Raw genomic sequence first — 15324 nt, forward strand, 5'->3', positions numbered from 1 at the left:
TGGTGAAACACACATACATAACACTGACGCTAAAATGCCATAAGGCAAATGATTTGAATTCCACTTATCTGTGGAACCGCCATTTAGGTCATGTTAGAGAGGAACGCATGAAGGAACTCCATGCAAATGGATTTTTGGAGTCATTTGATTTTTGAATCGTTTGGCGCTTGCAAATCTTCTCCAAAGAGAATGACTGAAGTACCGTTCATAGGCCAAGAGTTGAACGGGCAACTAAACTTACTGGAAACATACATGATGATGAAAATGGTTCACTGGGCATAGTTGTGTGCGGGAGATTCTTCTACTTCATGAAAACTTCCAACAATGAATTGAGTATATATATGTAGATATATTCGATAAGGAAGAAGTTTGAAACATTTGAATGGATTCAAATAAATTTCAGCATGAAGTGAAAATCATCGTAATAGAAAAGTCAAATATCTATGATTGGATCATAGTGGAAATATTTGAATTACGAGTTTTAGCGAACATCTAAGAGAGTTATGAAGTTGTTCTACAACTCACGTTTCTTGGAGTATCATAGTGATGATAAAGTTTCCGAGAGACGTATCCAAACCTTGTTGGATCAATGATGAGATAAAATAAAATGAAGCCATTATATTTTTGTGGATTATGCTTTAGAGACTACCGCTTTTACACTGAATAGAGCATCATCATGATCCGTTGAAATGACACCATACAAGTTATGGCTTGGGTATAAACCCTAATAGTCCTTTCTTAAAAGTTTGGTATAAGTAAATGAGTTTACAACCAAAACCGGATGAATGTCTTTGTTGGTTATCCCAAGAGAATGGATTGGGAATTCTTCCCACTATGAAGTAAAAGACAAAAGTGTTTGTTAATGTTACTTGCTTATTTCCAAGAAATTGTTTTCTAGCGAAGTATTTGAGTGGGAGGACAATAGAACTTGATAAGGTTTATGAACTCTGAGCATAATGATCGAGTAGCGCAGCATCGGAATTGGTTCGGAAGCGGCCACGACGATCATGGCTCCCATGACTATAAAGTGTTTTAGCCATGGAGATCGAAGTACATATTGAACCTTGTAGGTATGGTTTACTTTGTGATCAAATAAATGATTTGTGGACAAAGGATTGTTTTTGAACAATGATAAACCAACTACATACAAAGAAGTTATGATGGGCCCTGACTCCGTTAAAATGGCTATGCGCCATGAAATCCAAGATAGGTGAATACTTTTTTGAAAGTAAATAGATCTATAAAATTGATGGACTTGGATGGAATATCCTTAAAGAAGCTTGACTTATCGAAAAGTTGTTTACGACAAAGTTCAAAGAGTTGACTACGATAAGATTAGATCTTCCGTGGCAATGCTTATAGTCTATGTGGATTATTCTAGTAATCGCTACATATTTCTTTTATGAGATATGATAGTAGGATGGCAGAAATACATTCCTTACTAGAAGTGTGTATGAAGGATGTATAGTAGATACAAATCAAAGAGTTTTGCTAGTCCGTGAAATACTAGATAAGTATACAAACTTCAATTGGATGAGTGAGTATCGCGGAGTTGGAATCTTCACCGGATGAAATAGTCAAAGAGTTTTTGATTTCATCAGAAACGATGAAGATGCTTGCATTTGCAAAAAATTAAGTGGGAGCGCTGAGACATAGTTATAATATTATATGTGGATGACATATCATTGATTATAAATGAAGTAAGTATATACTTGATGTGATTAAAAGGTTTCATTGAGAATTAACTTCAATGAAAGGATATGGACTGAAACATATTTAGTGTCAAGATCTATGAAGATAGATTGAAACACATAATAAGTTTAAGTCAAAGTACATAGAATGAATATTGAAGTAGTTCAATATAAATATATTGAGAAGGTGTTCTTTTCATGTGAAGGTTTAACAAGACTTGAGTGTATTTGACACTCGATGAGCAAAAACACATGAGTGATTTTAGATCACGAATAATATGCACAAAATCAGATGTCCGCTAAAGTGTTACGAGCATATACCAGAATGATTCATGTAATGATCATTGGACAACAGTAAGAATATCCCTGAGTGCTTTAGAAGAACCAAGGATATATATATATATATATATATATATATATATATATATATATATATATATATATATATATATATAGGATAAATACTTCCTACCCCTGGGTGTAGTTACACTCATATCTAATATACTACCATATAGAAGTATGTATGATATTTTATCGGTTTGAGTATGTTCTTACACTATATCTAAGATATTGTAAACCAAGTTTGGTGAAAAAATGCAAGTGAGCATGTAGTTTGCACTATATATCTGAAATACATGCATATGTATACGTAAAAAATAAGTCTACGTAAAAAAATGTACATACTGCCTAAAAAGTATTATATATACTTCCAAAATAGTCTTATATACTTCATATTACATGTACATACTCTCCGGTAAGATAGATACTCTATAGACTATGAGAAACACGCGTGGGTGTAACTACACCCGGGTATAGTATGTATATATATATATATATATATATATATATATATATATATATATATATATATATATATATATATATAGTTTTGTATGGGTAATGACAAACAAATCGCTGTAAGGTGTTGCACCGATATTAGTTTGGTCACATATGAAAATAAAATTTCAATCCCAATTAGGCTAAGTGTTGTTTAAAAGGTAGCACAATGAGCTAGAAGAAGTCTATGCTAGATTTAGATGAGTTCTAAATATTGTGACGGATTCTACAAACGATGGTAGAGTATGTTATTGTTTTGACAATGACTGAGGATGTTTAAGTCGAGGAGTTCTTTGAGAACTTGGTGTAGTTCCGATAGTGTCAGAACTTTGAAGCTCTATTGTGTGTGACAATACTAGTGACATATTCAGACCGCGGAAATAAGGTTCCACCAGAAGACTGAATTTATACGATTAATGCCAACTCATTTGGAAAATGAGTGATGCGTTGAGACGCAAATGAATTGCAAAATACATACGTTTCTGAGCGTGTCAGATCCATTGACTAAAACCTCTCCCGTGAGCAAAACATGATAAGCACCAGAAGGCCAAGGTGTTATATCTTTACAAATGTAAACTAGATTATTGATTCTAGTGCAAGTGGGAGTCTGTTGGAGATATGCCCAAGAGGCAATAATAAATTAGTTATTGTTATATCTTAGTGTTCATGATAAATGTTTACATCCCATGCTATAATTGTATTAACCGAAACATTGATACATGTGTGTTATGTAAACAACAAGGAGTCCCTAGTAAGCCTCTTGTATAACTAGCTTGTTGATTAATGGATGATCATGGTTTCGTGGTCTTGAACATCTGATGTTATTAATAAAAAGGTTATGTCATTAGTTGAATCATATAATGGACACACACCCAAATGAGCGTAGCATAAGATCAAGTCATTAAGTTCAATTTGCTATAAGCTTTCAATACATAGTTGCCTAAGTCCTTCGACCATGAGATCATGTAAATCACTTACACCGAAAGGGTACTTTGATTACGTCAAACGCCATTGCGTAAATGGGTGGTTATAAAGATGGGATTAAGTATTTGGAAAGTGTGAGTTGAGGCATATGGATCAATAGTGGGATTTATCCATCCTGATGACGGATAGATATACTCTGGGCCCTCTCGGTGGAATGTCGTCTGATTAGCTTGCAAGCATATGATTGGATCATAAGAGATGGCATACCACGGTACGAGTAAAGAGTACTTGTCGGTAACGAGGTTGAACAAGGTATGGAGATACCGATGATCGAACCTCAGACAAGTAAAATATCGCGTGGCAAAGGGAATCGGCATCGTATGTAAATGGTTCAATCGATCACTAAGTCATCGTTGAATATGTGGGAGCCATTATGGATCTCCAGATCCCGCTATTGGTTATTGCTCGGAGAGGAGTCTCGACCATGTCTACATAGTTCACGAACCGTAGGGTGACGCGCTTAATGTTCGATGTCGCATAAGTAGATTTGGAATATGAGATGGAGACCGAAGTTTGTTCAGAGTCTCGGATGGGATCCAGGACATCACGAGGAGGTCCGGAATGGTCCGGAGAATAAGATTCATATAAGGGAAGTTGATTTCTAGGTTTCGGAGAAGTTCGGGATTTTTCCGGTGGAAGACCGGGAAGGTTCTAGAAGGTTCCGGGGGGTCCACCATGGGGCCCACGACCTAGGGGGTGCATCCTAGCCCTAATGGGCCAGGGGCACATGCCCCTCAAGGCCCAAGTCGGCCACCCTTAGGGTTTTCCCCAAAACCCTAGGGGGATCAACTTGGGGAGGGGGGGGGGGGGGGAATTCCCCCTCCCCCCTTTGGCCGCCGGCCCTAGATGGGTTTGGGGGTTTGGGGGCCACCCAAACCGACCTCCCCCCCTATATAAAGAGGGGAGGAGGCAGGGGGTCGACCACCCTTCATACCCTAACCCTGGCCGCCCCTCTCTCCTCCACCGCAAGTCTGCTCCGGCTTGGCGAAGCCCTGCAGCTTTTCTCCTCCACCACCACCACCACGCCATCGTGCTGCTGGGATTCCAAGGGGATCTACCACACCTCCGCTGCCCGCTGGAACGGGGAGAAGAAGGGGCTTCATCGACACCGTACGTGCGACCGAGTACGGAAGTGCTGCCGGATTGCAGCACCGGGGACGATCGTCTACATCAACAACGAGATTAATCTCGTAGGCTTTGGAAATCTTCGAGGGTTAGTCTCATCTCTATCTCGTTGCTCCGATCTTGTATATTAGATCTTGGGTGTTCCAGAGATTAGATCTTGGATTTATTCGTCTTTGCGGTAGGAAATTTTTTGTTTTCTATGCAATGAACCCCATCACATGCAATAATATTTATATTGATGCTGCTTGGAAAGGCATTATTTCCCCTTCAAATGGAGACTTCTTCCACAAGGAGAGGGAGGGACTTGGAATTTTCTTTGACTGGAATAGAGAAGACCACCATGCTATCTATGTACAGGCGGCCTCTTTTGCAGGTTCAACATTACAAGCGGAGGCCTAGGCGATGGAACTAGCGGCGCAAGTTGGAAGATAATTACAGGTCCCTGAGCCAAACTTCCTAACTGATAGTCAAATCTTAGCTCAAGACCTAATAAAGAGAGACCCGACAAACTATCCTGAACACTGGGTAATAAGACCCAACCTTCATCAGTTTCTTAACCACACACAGGGAATTCAAGCTAGAATCTTCAAGATCAAGAGGGAAAATAATATTATTGCTCATAAGCATGCACAAGAGGCGATCAATTCCCGCAGTTTAGAAGCTTGTGTGTATAGTTGTACTAGACACTCCTCAGATCTTTGCCCTGTTATAGCTGTTATCAGAGATTTAAATGTGCAAACTTGCACATTACTGTCTGTAACTTGTCAATGAATAAATTTAAGAGTTGCAAAAAATAATTTATATCATGCATACAAGTATACAACTAGCTAAAATAAGTGAGCCCAGCTCATTTGTTTAGGAACGTGGATGTACAACCTAGTTACATGGGTTCAAGTCCCAAGGATGTGAATTTCGAGTCACGAACTGATACCTGGGAAAGATACAGTCGGGAGGCAGCGGAAGCCACAAACCCATCTAGGGTTCCGTCCTCCTTGCTGGCGATACCACCGGTCCGCTTCGTCACTGACGGAGGGCGTGTGGAGTTGTGTGCCTGTCGGATCTCCTGGGATCCGGTCGGTTTTCATGTTTGCTGCTGTGGTTTCATGTCAGCCTCTTTTGATCTACGGTTGTCATCATTGGCGATGGTTGCTGCTCTGGTGCGCTGGTCCTTTGGGACCTTAGCTCGATGACTTCCTGTATGTCTACTACAATAAGCTCTACTATGACAAAAAAAGGACGTGAATTTCGGTTCTTGTTATTTAAAAAATCAATGTAGAAGTTTTCCTACTTTCATTCAAAAAAATACAACTAGCTAAATGATGTTTGTGTTCTTGTTGTATGGTGCAGGAGCTCTGCCAATATTAAAATGTCTTAGGTCTTGCTTCTTTCGATAAAGAGAATATATTAATATCAAAGGATACTAATTACACCCATCCTCTGCAACAACGCAATTCCCTAAAACATTACGGTTGCACACAGCCAAAAAACAGAAAAACAATAAGAAATAAAGTCCCGCTACACTATCCCAGCCCTAGCAACAGTAATACAACCACCACCAAGACAATACCTGAAATTCAGACTCTTCAAAAGCGACGCCTCCAAGAAGGGAACAGTGCACCTGCGCCGTCATCACCCGATCAAAGATCCCAGGTTTTCACCCTGAAGATAATCTCCGCTCTCAAAACAATGCCTTCAACAAACATTGCCAGGAACAACCAGTTAAGGCCAGACCTTGGGTTTTCACCCTGAAAGGTAAGACTCCAAACTTCACATGTGCTTCCACCCCTGATACGTCCAAAATGTATCTACTTTCCCGAACACTTTTACTATTGTTTTGCCTCTAATTTGTGTATTTTGGATACAACTAACACGGACTAACGCTGTTTTCAGCAGAATTGCTCTGGTGTCTCGTTTTTGTGCAGAAATTCAACTTTCGGGAAAATCCCCGGAATTAATGCCCAAGGGCTTATTTTTCCAGAAGATTCACGGAGCCAGAAGGGCAAGCCGGGGGGCCCACGGCCCCCACACCATGGGCCGGCGCGGCCTAGGAGGGGGCGCCGCCCTATGGTGAGGCCCCTCGGCCAGCCTCCGACGCCCCCTTTTCGACTACTTAACGTCTTCGACCTAAAAACGCACGGGGGTTAGACGAAATCGCCAGAAGACATCCAGAACACCGCCACCATCGCGAAACTCCGTCTCGGGACCAGAAACTCCGTTCTGGCACTCCGTCGGGATGGGGAATTGGAGGAGATCATCGCCATCATCACCACCAACGCCTCTCCATCGACCAGTCATGTTTCCCCCATCCATGTGTGAGTAATTCCCCGCTTGTAGGCTGAAGGGGATGGTAGAGATTGGATGAGATTGGTCATATAATAGCATAAGATTGTTAGGGCATAGTGCCTAGTATCCGTAATTGGTACTTTTATGATATTGTTGCAACTTGTTATGCTTAATGCTTGTCACTAGGGCCCGAGTGCCATGATCTCAGATCTGAACATGTTATCAATTCATGATGATATTCATTGCTTTATGATCTTACCTGCAAGTTGTATACACGTATTGTTGTCCGGAACCCGAGGCCCCAAAGTGACGGAAATTGGGACAACCGAAGGGGAAGGCGGTGATATGAGGATCACATGTGTTCACGGAGTGTTAATGCTTTGCTCCGGTGCTCTATTAAAAGGAGTACCTTAATTTCCAGTAGGTTCCCTAGAGGCCCGGCTGCCACCGGCTGGTAGGACAAAAGATGTTGTGCAAGTTTCTCATTGCGAGCACGTACGACTAAATATGGAACACATGCCTATTGATTGATTAGTACTTGGATACCGTTTTATTATTATCTGCAAATGCGCTACCTTGATTGTTACATGAGTTTCTCTCATCCATGCAACGCCCGTTCATCCATCCATGTGCCTACAGTATTTTAATCCTGCTGTTTACTATAATCACTACTGCTGTTTTTGTTACACTGCTCGTCGATATTTCACTACCGCTATCGCTATAAAACTGTTACTATCGATAAACTCTTGCGAGCAAGTCTCGTTTCCAGGTGCAGCTGAATTGACAAATCCGTTGTTAAGGCTTACAAATATTCTTTGGCTCCCCTTGTGTCGAATCAATAAATTGGGTTTTACTTCCCTCGAAGACTGTTGCGATCCCCTATACTTGTGGGTCATCAAGACTATTTTCTGGCGCCGTTGCTGGGGAGCATAGCTTTATTTGCAAGCTCACTTGGATTGATATTGTTCGCTGAAAATTCTCCATCATGAGTAAACCTCGCGATACTAAAGTCGCCATATTACCATCCACTACAAGAAAAGTTACAACTCTGAGTACCTCTGCTGCTCTTGATTCACCATCTGTGATAAGTAAACTTGTTTCACCACCACAAGCTTCAAATGCTGGTACTTCGTTCGAATCTGAAAATTCCTCTTATAATTTTGATGATGCTTCGCTCGTGCTTGATAATGATGGTTCATTAGGATCTTTTCTAGATGCTACAATTGCTAGGTCTAGACAAATTGAAAGTACTGAAACTCCTAATTAAAATGCTGCTACACCTATTAATTCACCTGAGTCTGTTGAATACTCTAGTGATGATCTTGATGAAGATTATGTGGAACTTGATGATGATTTTATTGATAAATGCAATGCTACTACTGGTACAAGTAATATTAAAAAGCTTCTTGCACAACGTGCTGTTAGATATAAACTCCTAAATTTGCCACATCTCCTATAAACATTAAGGATAAGGATTATGATTTTTCTCTTGATTTATCTCATATATCTATTGTTGAGAAAACACCTTTTTGTGGTACTGAAAAAGAAAGTGTTGTAGAACACATGATTGAGTCTGTCTACTCGAGTACTTGTTTTCTGATGATGTTAAGAAGCGTACTTATTTCGTTGCTAAAATTTTCCCTTTCTCATTAAAGGATGATGCTAAAACTTGGTATAATAGTTTGCCACCTGATTCTATTGATAGTCCAAGTGATTTGCTTGATGTTTTCTTTCGGAAATACTTTCCTGCTAGTGCTCAACATATTGCTTTGCAGAGAATTTATAATTTTGACCAGGAAGATGGAGAGAAATTTCCTGAGGCTTGGGAAAGATTTTGCTCTCTTATTAGAGCTCGGCCTGGACATGATTTGGAAAGCATGATTTACTTGATATATTTTGTAGTGGACTAACCATTGAGTCTAGGGCATACCTGGATAGTTGTGCTGGTTGTGTTTTCAGGAAAAGAACTCCAGGCGATGCTGAAGAATTATTGGCTAGAATAGGCCGGAATCATGATGATTGGGCTACACCCGAACCAACCCCGACACCAATATTGAAGAAGAGGGTATGATTAAATTAAATGATGAAGATATGAGGGAAGCCAAGAAATCTCTTAAAGAGAAGGGTATTAAATCTGAAGATGTGAAGAATTTACCTCCCATAGAAGATTTATGTAAGATAACTCCCCCTTCATCCATGATTGAGGTACACTCTCTTCAACGCTTTACTAGGGAAGATATTTCTTATTCAAAACCTCCTGCTCAATGCTTAGATGAGTTTGATAATTATAGTGTTAAGCAAAATAATATTAATATGAGAGTAGAGAATCATTTAATGGAAAATTCTCGAGCTATTAGTGAATTGCATGGTATTGTGGAGAGAACCTCCAATGATGTTAAGATGCTTGTTAAACATTTTCATATGGTTCAAACTCAAATTGATCAACTCACTAAAGTGCAAAATGACTTGTTAAAAAATAGTTCTAAAGAAAAACATGCTTATGAAGTAACAACTAGAGGCGGTGTTTCTACCCGGGATCCTCTATATCCCGAGGGGCATCCCAAAAGAGTTGAACAAGATTCTCAACGAACCGAAACTAGTGCTCCATCTAAGAAAAAGAAAAAGAAACATAAAACCGTTGTAGAATCCTCCGGGCACGTTAATGATCCTAATAGTATTTCTATTTCGATGTCTGAAATTGAAAGTGGTAATGAACATGATAAAGATAATGATAAGAATGATGCTTCTGATAAAGAAGAGGTTGAAGAAGAACCTGAAAAGCATGCTAAAATTAAAAAGTATACTAAAGAAGATTTTAATGGTAAGAAACATGGTAATGAAAGAGAACCTTGGGTTCAAAAGCAAATGCCTTTTCCTTCTAAGAAACTAAAATCAAAGGAAGAAGAACACTATAATAAATTTTGTGATTGGATGAAACCTTTATTCTTGCAAATCCCTTTGACTGATGCTATTAAATTGCCTCCTTATTCAAAGTATATGAAAGATATTGTCTCTAACAAAAGGAAAATTCCTAATGAGGAGATTTCCACTATGCTTGCTAATTACTCTTTCAATGGCAAAGTTCCAAAGAAGCTGGGCGGCCCAAGTATACCGACTATTCCTTGTTCTATTAAGAATAATTATGTTAGAACTGCTCTATGTGATTTGGGAGCAGGTGTTAGTGTTATGGCTTTTTCTCTTTACAAGAGACTTTATTTAGATAAGTTGATACCAACTGATATATCTTTGCAAATGGCTGAAAAATCTACAGCTATTCCTGTTGGTATATGTGAGGATGTTCCTGTTCAAGTTACTAATAACTGCTTGATATTAGCTGATTTTGTTGTGTTGGAAATGCCTGAAGATGATAATATGTCTATTATTCTTGGGAGACCTTTTCTTAACACCGCGAAGGCTGTTATTGATTGCAATAAAGGAAAAGTTACTTTCAATGTTGATGACAAGGAGCATCATTGTTTATTTTCCCAAGAGGATTGATAAAGTATGTGGAGTTAATACAATTTCTAATGTGAGAACTATCAAAGTGGGAACTATTGATTGTCCTATATATGAGCCTAAGCAAGGATATCAAAGTATTATGATTGGATCCATATCAATTCAATACAAGGTAACATGATTGATTTGAGGTTTATTTCTTCTTATGTCATGTAAAATTTATTTGGTGGCAAGACTTGATCAACCTTGTTAACAAGTACATTTTATATGCATAGAAGAGCTAAACAACATTTCTTTCTTCCTCCACTTGCTTTACTTGCTGTAGCACTATTTATTTTGCAAGATGCTTTAGTTGTTTAGAAGTTTGAACCAAGTGCCACCTCATGGGCACTGTGGGGTTGATCTCCACTTAGGCCAAAAGCCTAAGCTTGGGGGGAGGTATACCGGCATCACTCATTCTTTGCATATTATAGTTGTTGGATACTTGTACATACTTGTTTAGCTTCTTAAAGTGGTTTTCTAATAAGAGTGAGATGATATTTGGGGAAGTGCTGATTGAAAATAGATTACTGGATCGATACCAAAAAACTTCTCAAATACAGCCGTAACGTTATTTTGCGAAGCCAATTTTTTTGCATGTTCCCCAGGTTATTATCTAACTTTCATTAGTTGAACACTTTTCGAGCTGAGCAGACGGAAGAATTTCTTAAAAATCGATTCATCGTACTCGCTATCAAGTTTGACGAATTTCTGCTGCTTTGTGTTTATGTGACTCTTTTAGTTTTCATTCTCTTGTTTTTGCTTTGTTTATTTCCTAAAACACAAAAAGACCAAAAATATTTTTGTTGTTTCTCTTTACTATTTGTTTATTTTGGTTTCTTGCTTTTATTTTGCTTTATTCGCTATCGTTGGTTTGCTATAAGAAAATCCAAAAAGATTTTGCTTTGTTTGCTTGTTTCCTTTTGTTCTTGTTTCCAATTCGAAAACACCAAAAATATTTGCTGTTCTTCTTTGGTTTTGTAAAGTTCATTATGGAGTTCAGTGGTCTTCGGTGGCGGGAGCTTGGTATTCATTTCATATTATTCAAGCTACACAAGTGAAAGGCAATAATGACGATCTACGACAATTCGACTGTGGAGAGAGGCTGGTATGAACTCTATTTGTTTTCATTTTTGTACATATACTCATCCATGTGAGCATGCTTAGTTGGTTCATGTGAGGTATATGTCATTTAAGAAAGTCTAGTAGTTCATGATCTCTCATGCTTAGCTCCAATTTATTAATATGGGTAGCATATCATAAATATTTGCTTGCATTGCTTTATTCATAGATAGGTATGACATTGTGGTATCCTCCTCTGAATAATTCACTTGAATCAACTTGGCACATGCTCACGCATGCATATGACTGAACAAAAAGTCAATTAAGCCTCGATGATTTACTTTACCTCATAGTTCTTGTATCACTTTTATGCCTCCGTTAATTTATTTTGTCGCAAGCATGATTATGACGAGTCATTGCTCTCTTGATTGTCGCTTCCCAGTCTATTGCTAGCCTTCACTTGTACTGAGCGGGAATGCTGCTCGTGCTTCCAAACCCCTGAAAACCAAGTTATTCCAAAGTGTCCACCATAAATACCTATGCATGGTATTTCAAACCATTCCAAGTAAATTCTCATGTGCTACCTTTAAACCTTCAAAATACTTCTAAATTTGTGTTGATGTTTTATAGCTCATGAGGAAATATGTGGTGTTTATCTTTCAATCTTGTCATTTACTCCTGACAGAGTTTCATAATGGACTAGTGGCACATCCGCTTATCCAATAATTTTGCAAAAAGAGCTGGCAACGGGGTTCCCAGCCCCATTTAATCAACTTTCATTAATAATTCTCTTCACATGTTTTGCCCTGATTTATCAGTAAGCAACTTAAATTGCAAATAGACACTCCTCCATGGTATGTGATTGATGGAAGGCACCCGAGGATTCGGTTAGCCATGGCTTGTGTAAGCAAAGGTTGGGGAGAGTGTCATCCATAATAAAACTAAAGTACGTGTGTAAACAAAAGAGAAGAGGGATGATTTACCTTGCTGGTAGAGATAACGTCCTTCATGGGAGCCGCTCTTGAAAGTCTGGTTGACGAGGTAGTTAGAGTACCCACTATCATTCGTTGACAACAACAAACACCTCTCAAAATAATTTTACTCCTGTTTTACAAATGAAAAGCTCTAGCACATGTTAATCCCTGCTTCCCTCTGCGAAGGGTCAATCTTTTACTTTTACATTGTGTCTCCATCCTTTCTTTGAGCACCTTCTTGAGAGCACAACTGTCATTCTTAGTATAATATGCTTGTCCCAAAATGTGATTAACTGTGGTATAACTTTGATAATCTCTACTTCCAGTCTTTCCATGAACTTCAAAGGTGCCCGAGCATTTATGTTTTGCTGTACAAATACGGGCAAGCGAGATACCACTTTATCATATCCTTTTATGAACATTGCAATCTTGCTGATATATATGATTCATGATGCTTATTATTAATTTGTTGGTACCTTTTCCATGATTGACATAGCTATTAGATGATTTTATTTGCATGTATCTTATTATGAATTGCTTAAGTACTTGTCCATGTCATGAGAATATTTACATCATATGAGCAAATGTGTTCGTGAAAGTTCTTTTATCGCACTCGGTTGTTAATCGAATTGCTTGAGGACAAGCAATAAGCTAAGCTGGGGGGAGTTGATACGTCCAAAACGTATCTACTTTCCCGAACACTTTTGCTATTGTTTTGCCTCTAATTTGTGTATTTTGGATACAACTAACACGGACTACGCTGTTTTCAGCAGAATTGCTCTGGTGTCTCGTTTTTGTGCAGAAATTCAACTTTCAGGAAAATCCCCGGAATTAATGCCCAAGGGCTTTTTTTCCAGAAGATTCACGGAGCCAGAAGGGCAAGCCAGGGGGGGCCCATGGCCCCCACACCATGGGCCGGCGCGGCCTAGGAGGGGGGCGCGCCGCCCTATGGTGAGGCCCCCTCGGCCAGCCTCCGACGCCCCCTTTTTGACTACTTAACGTCTTCGACCTAAAAAGGCACGGGGGGTTAGACGAAATCGCCGTAAGACATCCGTAACACCGCCGCCATCGCGAAACTCCGTCTCGGGACCAGAAACTCCGTTCTGGCACTCCGCCGGGACGGGGAATTGGAGGAGATCATCGTCATCATCACCACCAACGCCTCTCCATCGACCAGCCATGTTTTCTCCATCCATGTGTGAGTAATTCCCCCGCTGTAGGCTGAAGGGGATGGTAGGGATTGGATGAGATTGGTCATGTAATAGCATAAGATTGTTAGGGCATAGTGCCTAGTATCCGTAATTGGTACTTTTATGATATTGTTGCAACTTGTTATGCTTAATGCTTGTCACTAGGGCCCGAGTGCCATGATCTCAGATCTGAACATGTTATCAATTCATGATGATATTTATTGCTTTATGATCTTACCTGCAAGTTGTATACACGTATTGTTGTCCGGAACCTAAGGCCCCAAAGTGACAGAAATTGGGACAACCGAAGGGGAAGGCGGTGATATGAGGATCACATGTGTTCACGTAGTGTTAATGCTTTGCTCTGGTGCTCTATTAAAAGGAGTACCTTAATTTCCGATAGATTCCCTAGAGGCCCTGGCTGCCACCGGGCTGGTAGGACAAAAGATGTTGTGCAAGTTTCTCATTGCAAGCACGTACGACTAAATATGGAACACATGCCTATTGATTGATTAGTACTTGGATACCGTTTTCTTATTATCTGCAAATGCCCTACCTTGATTGTTACATGAGTTTCTCTCATCCATGCAACGCCCGTTCATCCATCCCTGTGCCTACAGTATTTTAATCCTGCTGTTTACTATAATCACTACTGCTATTTTTGTTACACTGCTGCTGATATTTCACTCACTGCTATCGCTATAAAACCGTTACTACTCGATAAACTCTTGCGAGCAAGTCTGTTTCCAGGTGCAGCTGAATTGACAACTCCGCTGTTAAGGCTTACAAATATTCTTTGGCTCCCCTTGTGTCGAATCAATAAATTGGGTTTTACTTCCCTCGAAGACTGTTGCGATCCCCTATACTTGTGGGTCATCAACCCCCACTTTCATACCACTGCTGCGAAGTCCGGAACACCAAGCAAGCCCCTCAACAGCGCAAAGACTTGAACCTCCATTAGCTAGTCCTCTCATCCGGCCTTCATGATATTCTCTTCTTATGACTTCAATATGGATCAGCTGTGACTTGGTGTCAACACAGAAAAGAACTTCGCGCCGCTCCCTCCATACCAAACGGTCGGAATAAAAGCATGGGTGCGCACGACCGAATACCACCGATCCAGCAAACTCCAGGCAATAGAGGCACTATTACACTCGCCGACGGCACCTTCCGGAACTCAACACTCCGGCCAGATCATGAAGGCCAGGCCTCCGCCAGGTCTTCATCTTCACACAAGAGAGGACCTAGGACCGCCGACTTTATTCAGGTCGGGCCCCCACGCCGGCGACCATCCCAGGCTGGCCATGGTTGCCACCGGAGACACCAAGCAGATCACGTAGTCCGGAGACACCGCACACGCCTGGGCACAGCCGCAAATGAACGCTAGCCCTCCGCCGCTAGCCGCTGAGAGGCGAGGAGAAGGGGACATAGGGTTTCCCCCTACAACCCGTCCCCACCCCTCCCTCCATAGCCGGCAGGGCACACCACCGCCACGTCATGTCGTCGTCAAGCCGAGGCGAGGCGCCGCCATCGAGGCCCCTCTTAGGTCTTTCTTACCATCTCAGAGACATTATATAATTTTTTTAACGATCGAGGAAGGGAGCTCTCAAATTCATTTTAGTACTCCTAACGATTTATATTACTTGATGCTATCTAGATATATTTTAATTGTAGATATATCAA

Source organism: Lolium rigidum, chromosome 1 (genome assembly GCF_022539505.1).
Source record: "Lolium rigidum isolate FL_2022 chromosome 1, APGP_CSIRO_Lrig_0.1, whole genome shotgun sequence".
Classification (NCBI taxonomy): domain Eukaryota; kingdom Viridiplantae; phylum Streptophyta; class Magnoliopsida; order Poales; family Poaceae; genus Lolium; species Lolium rigidum.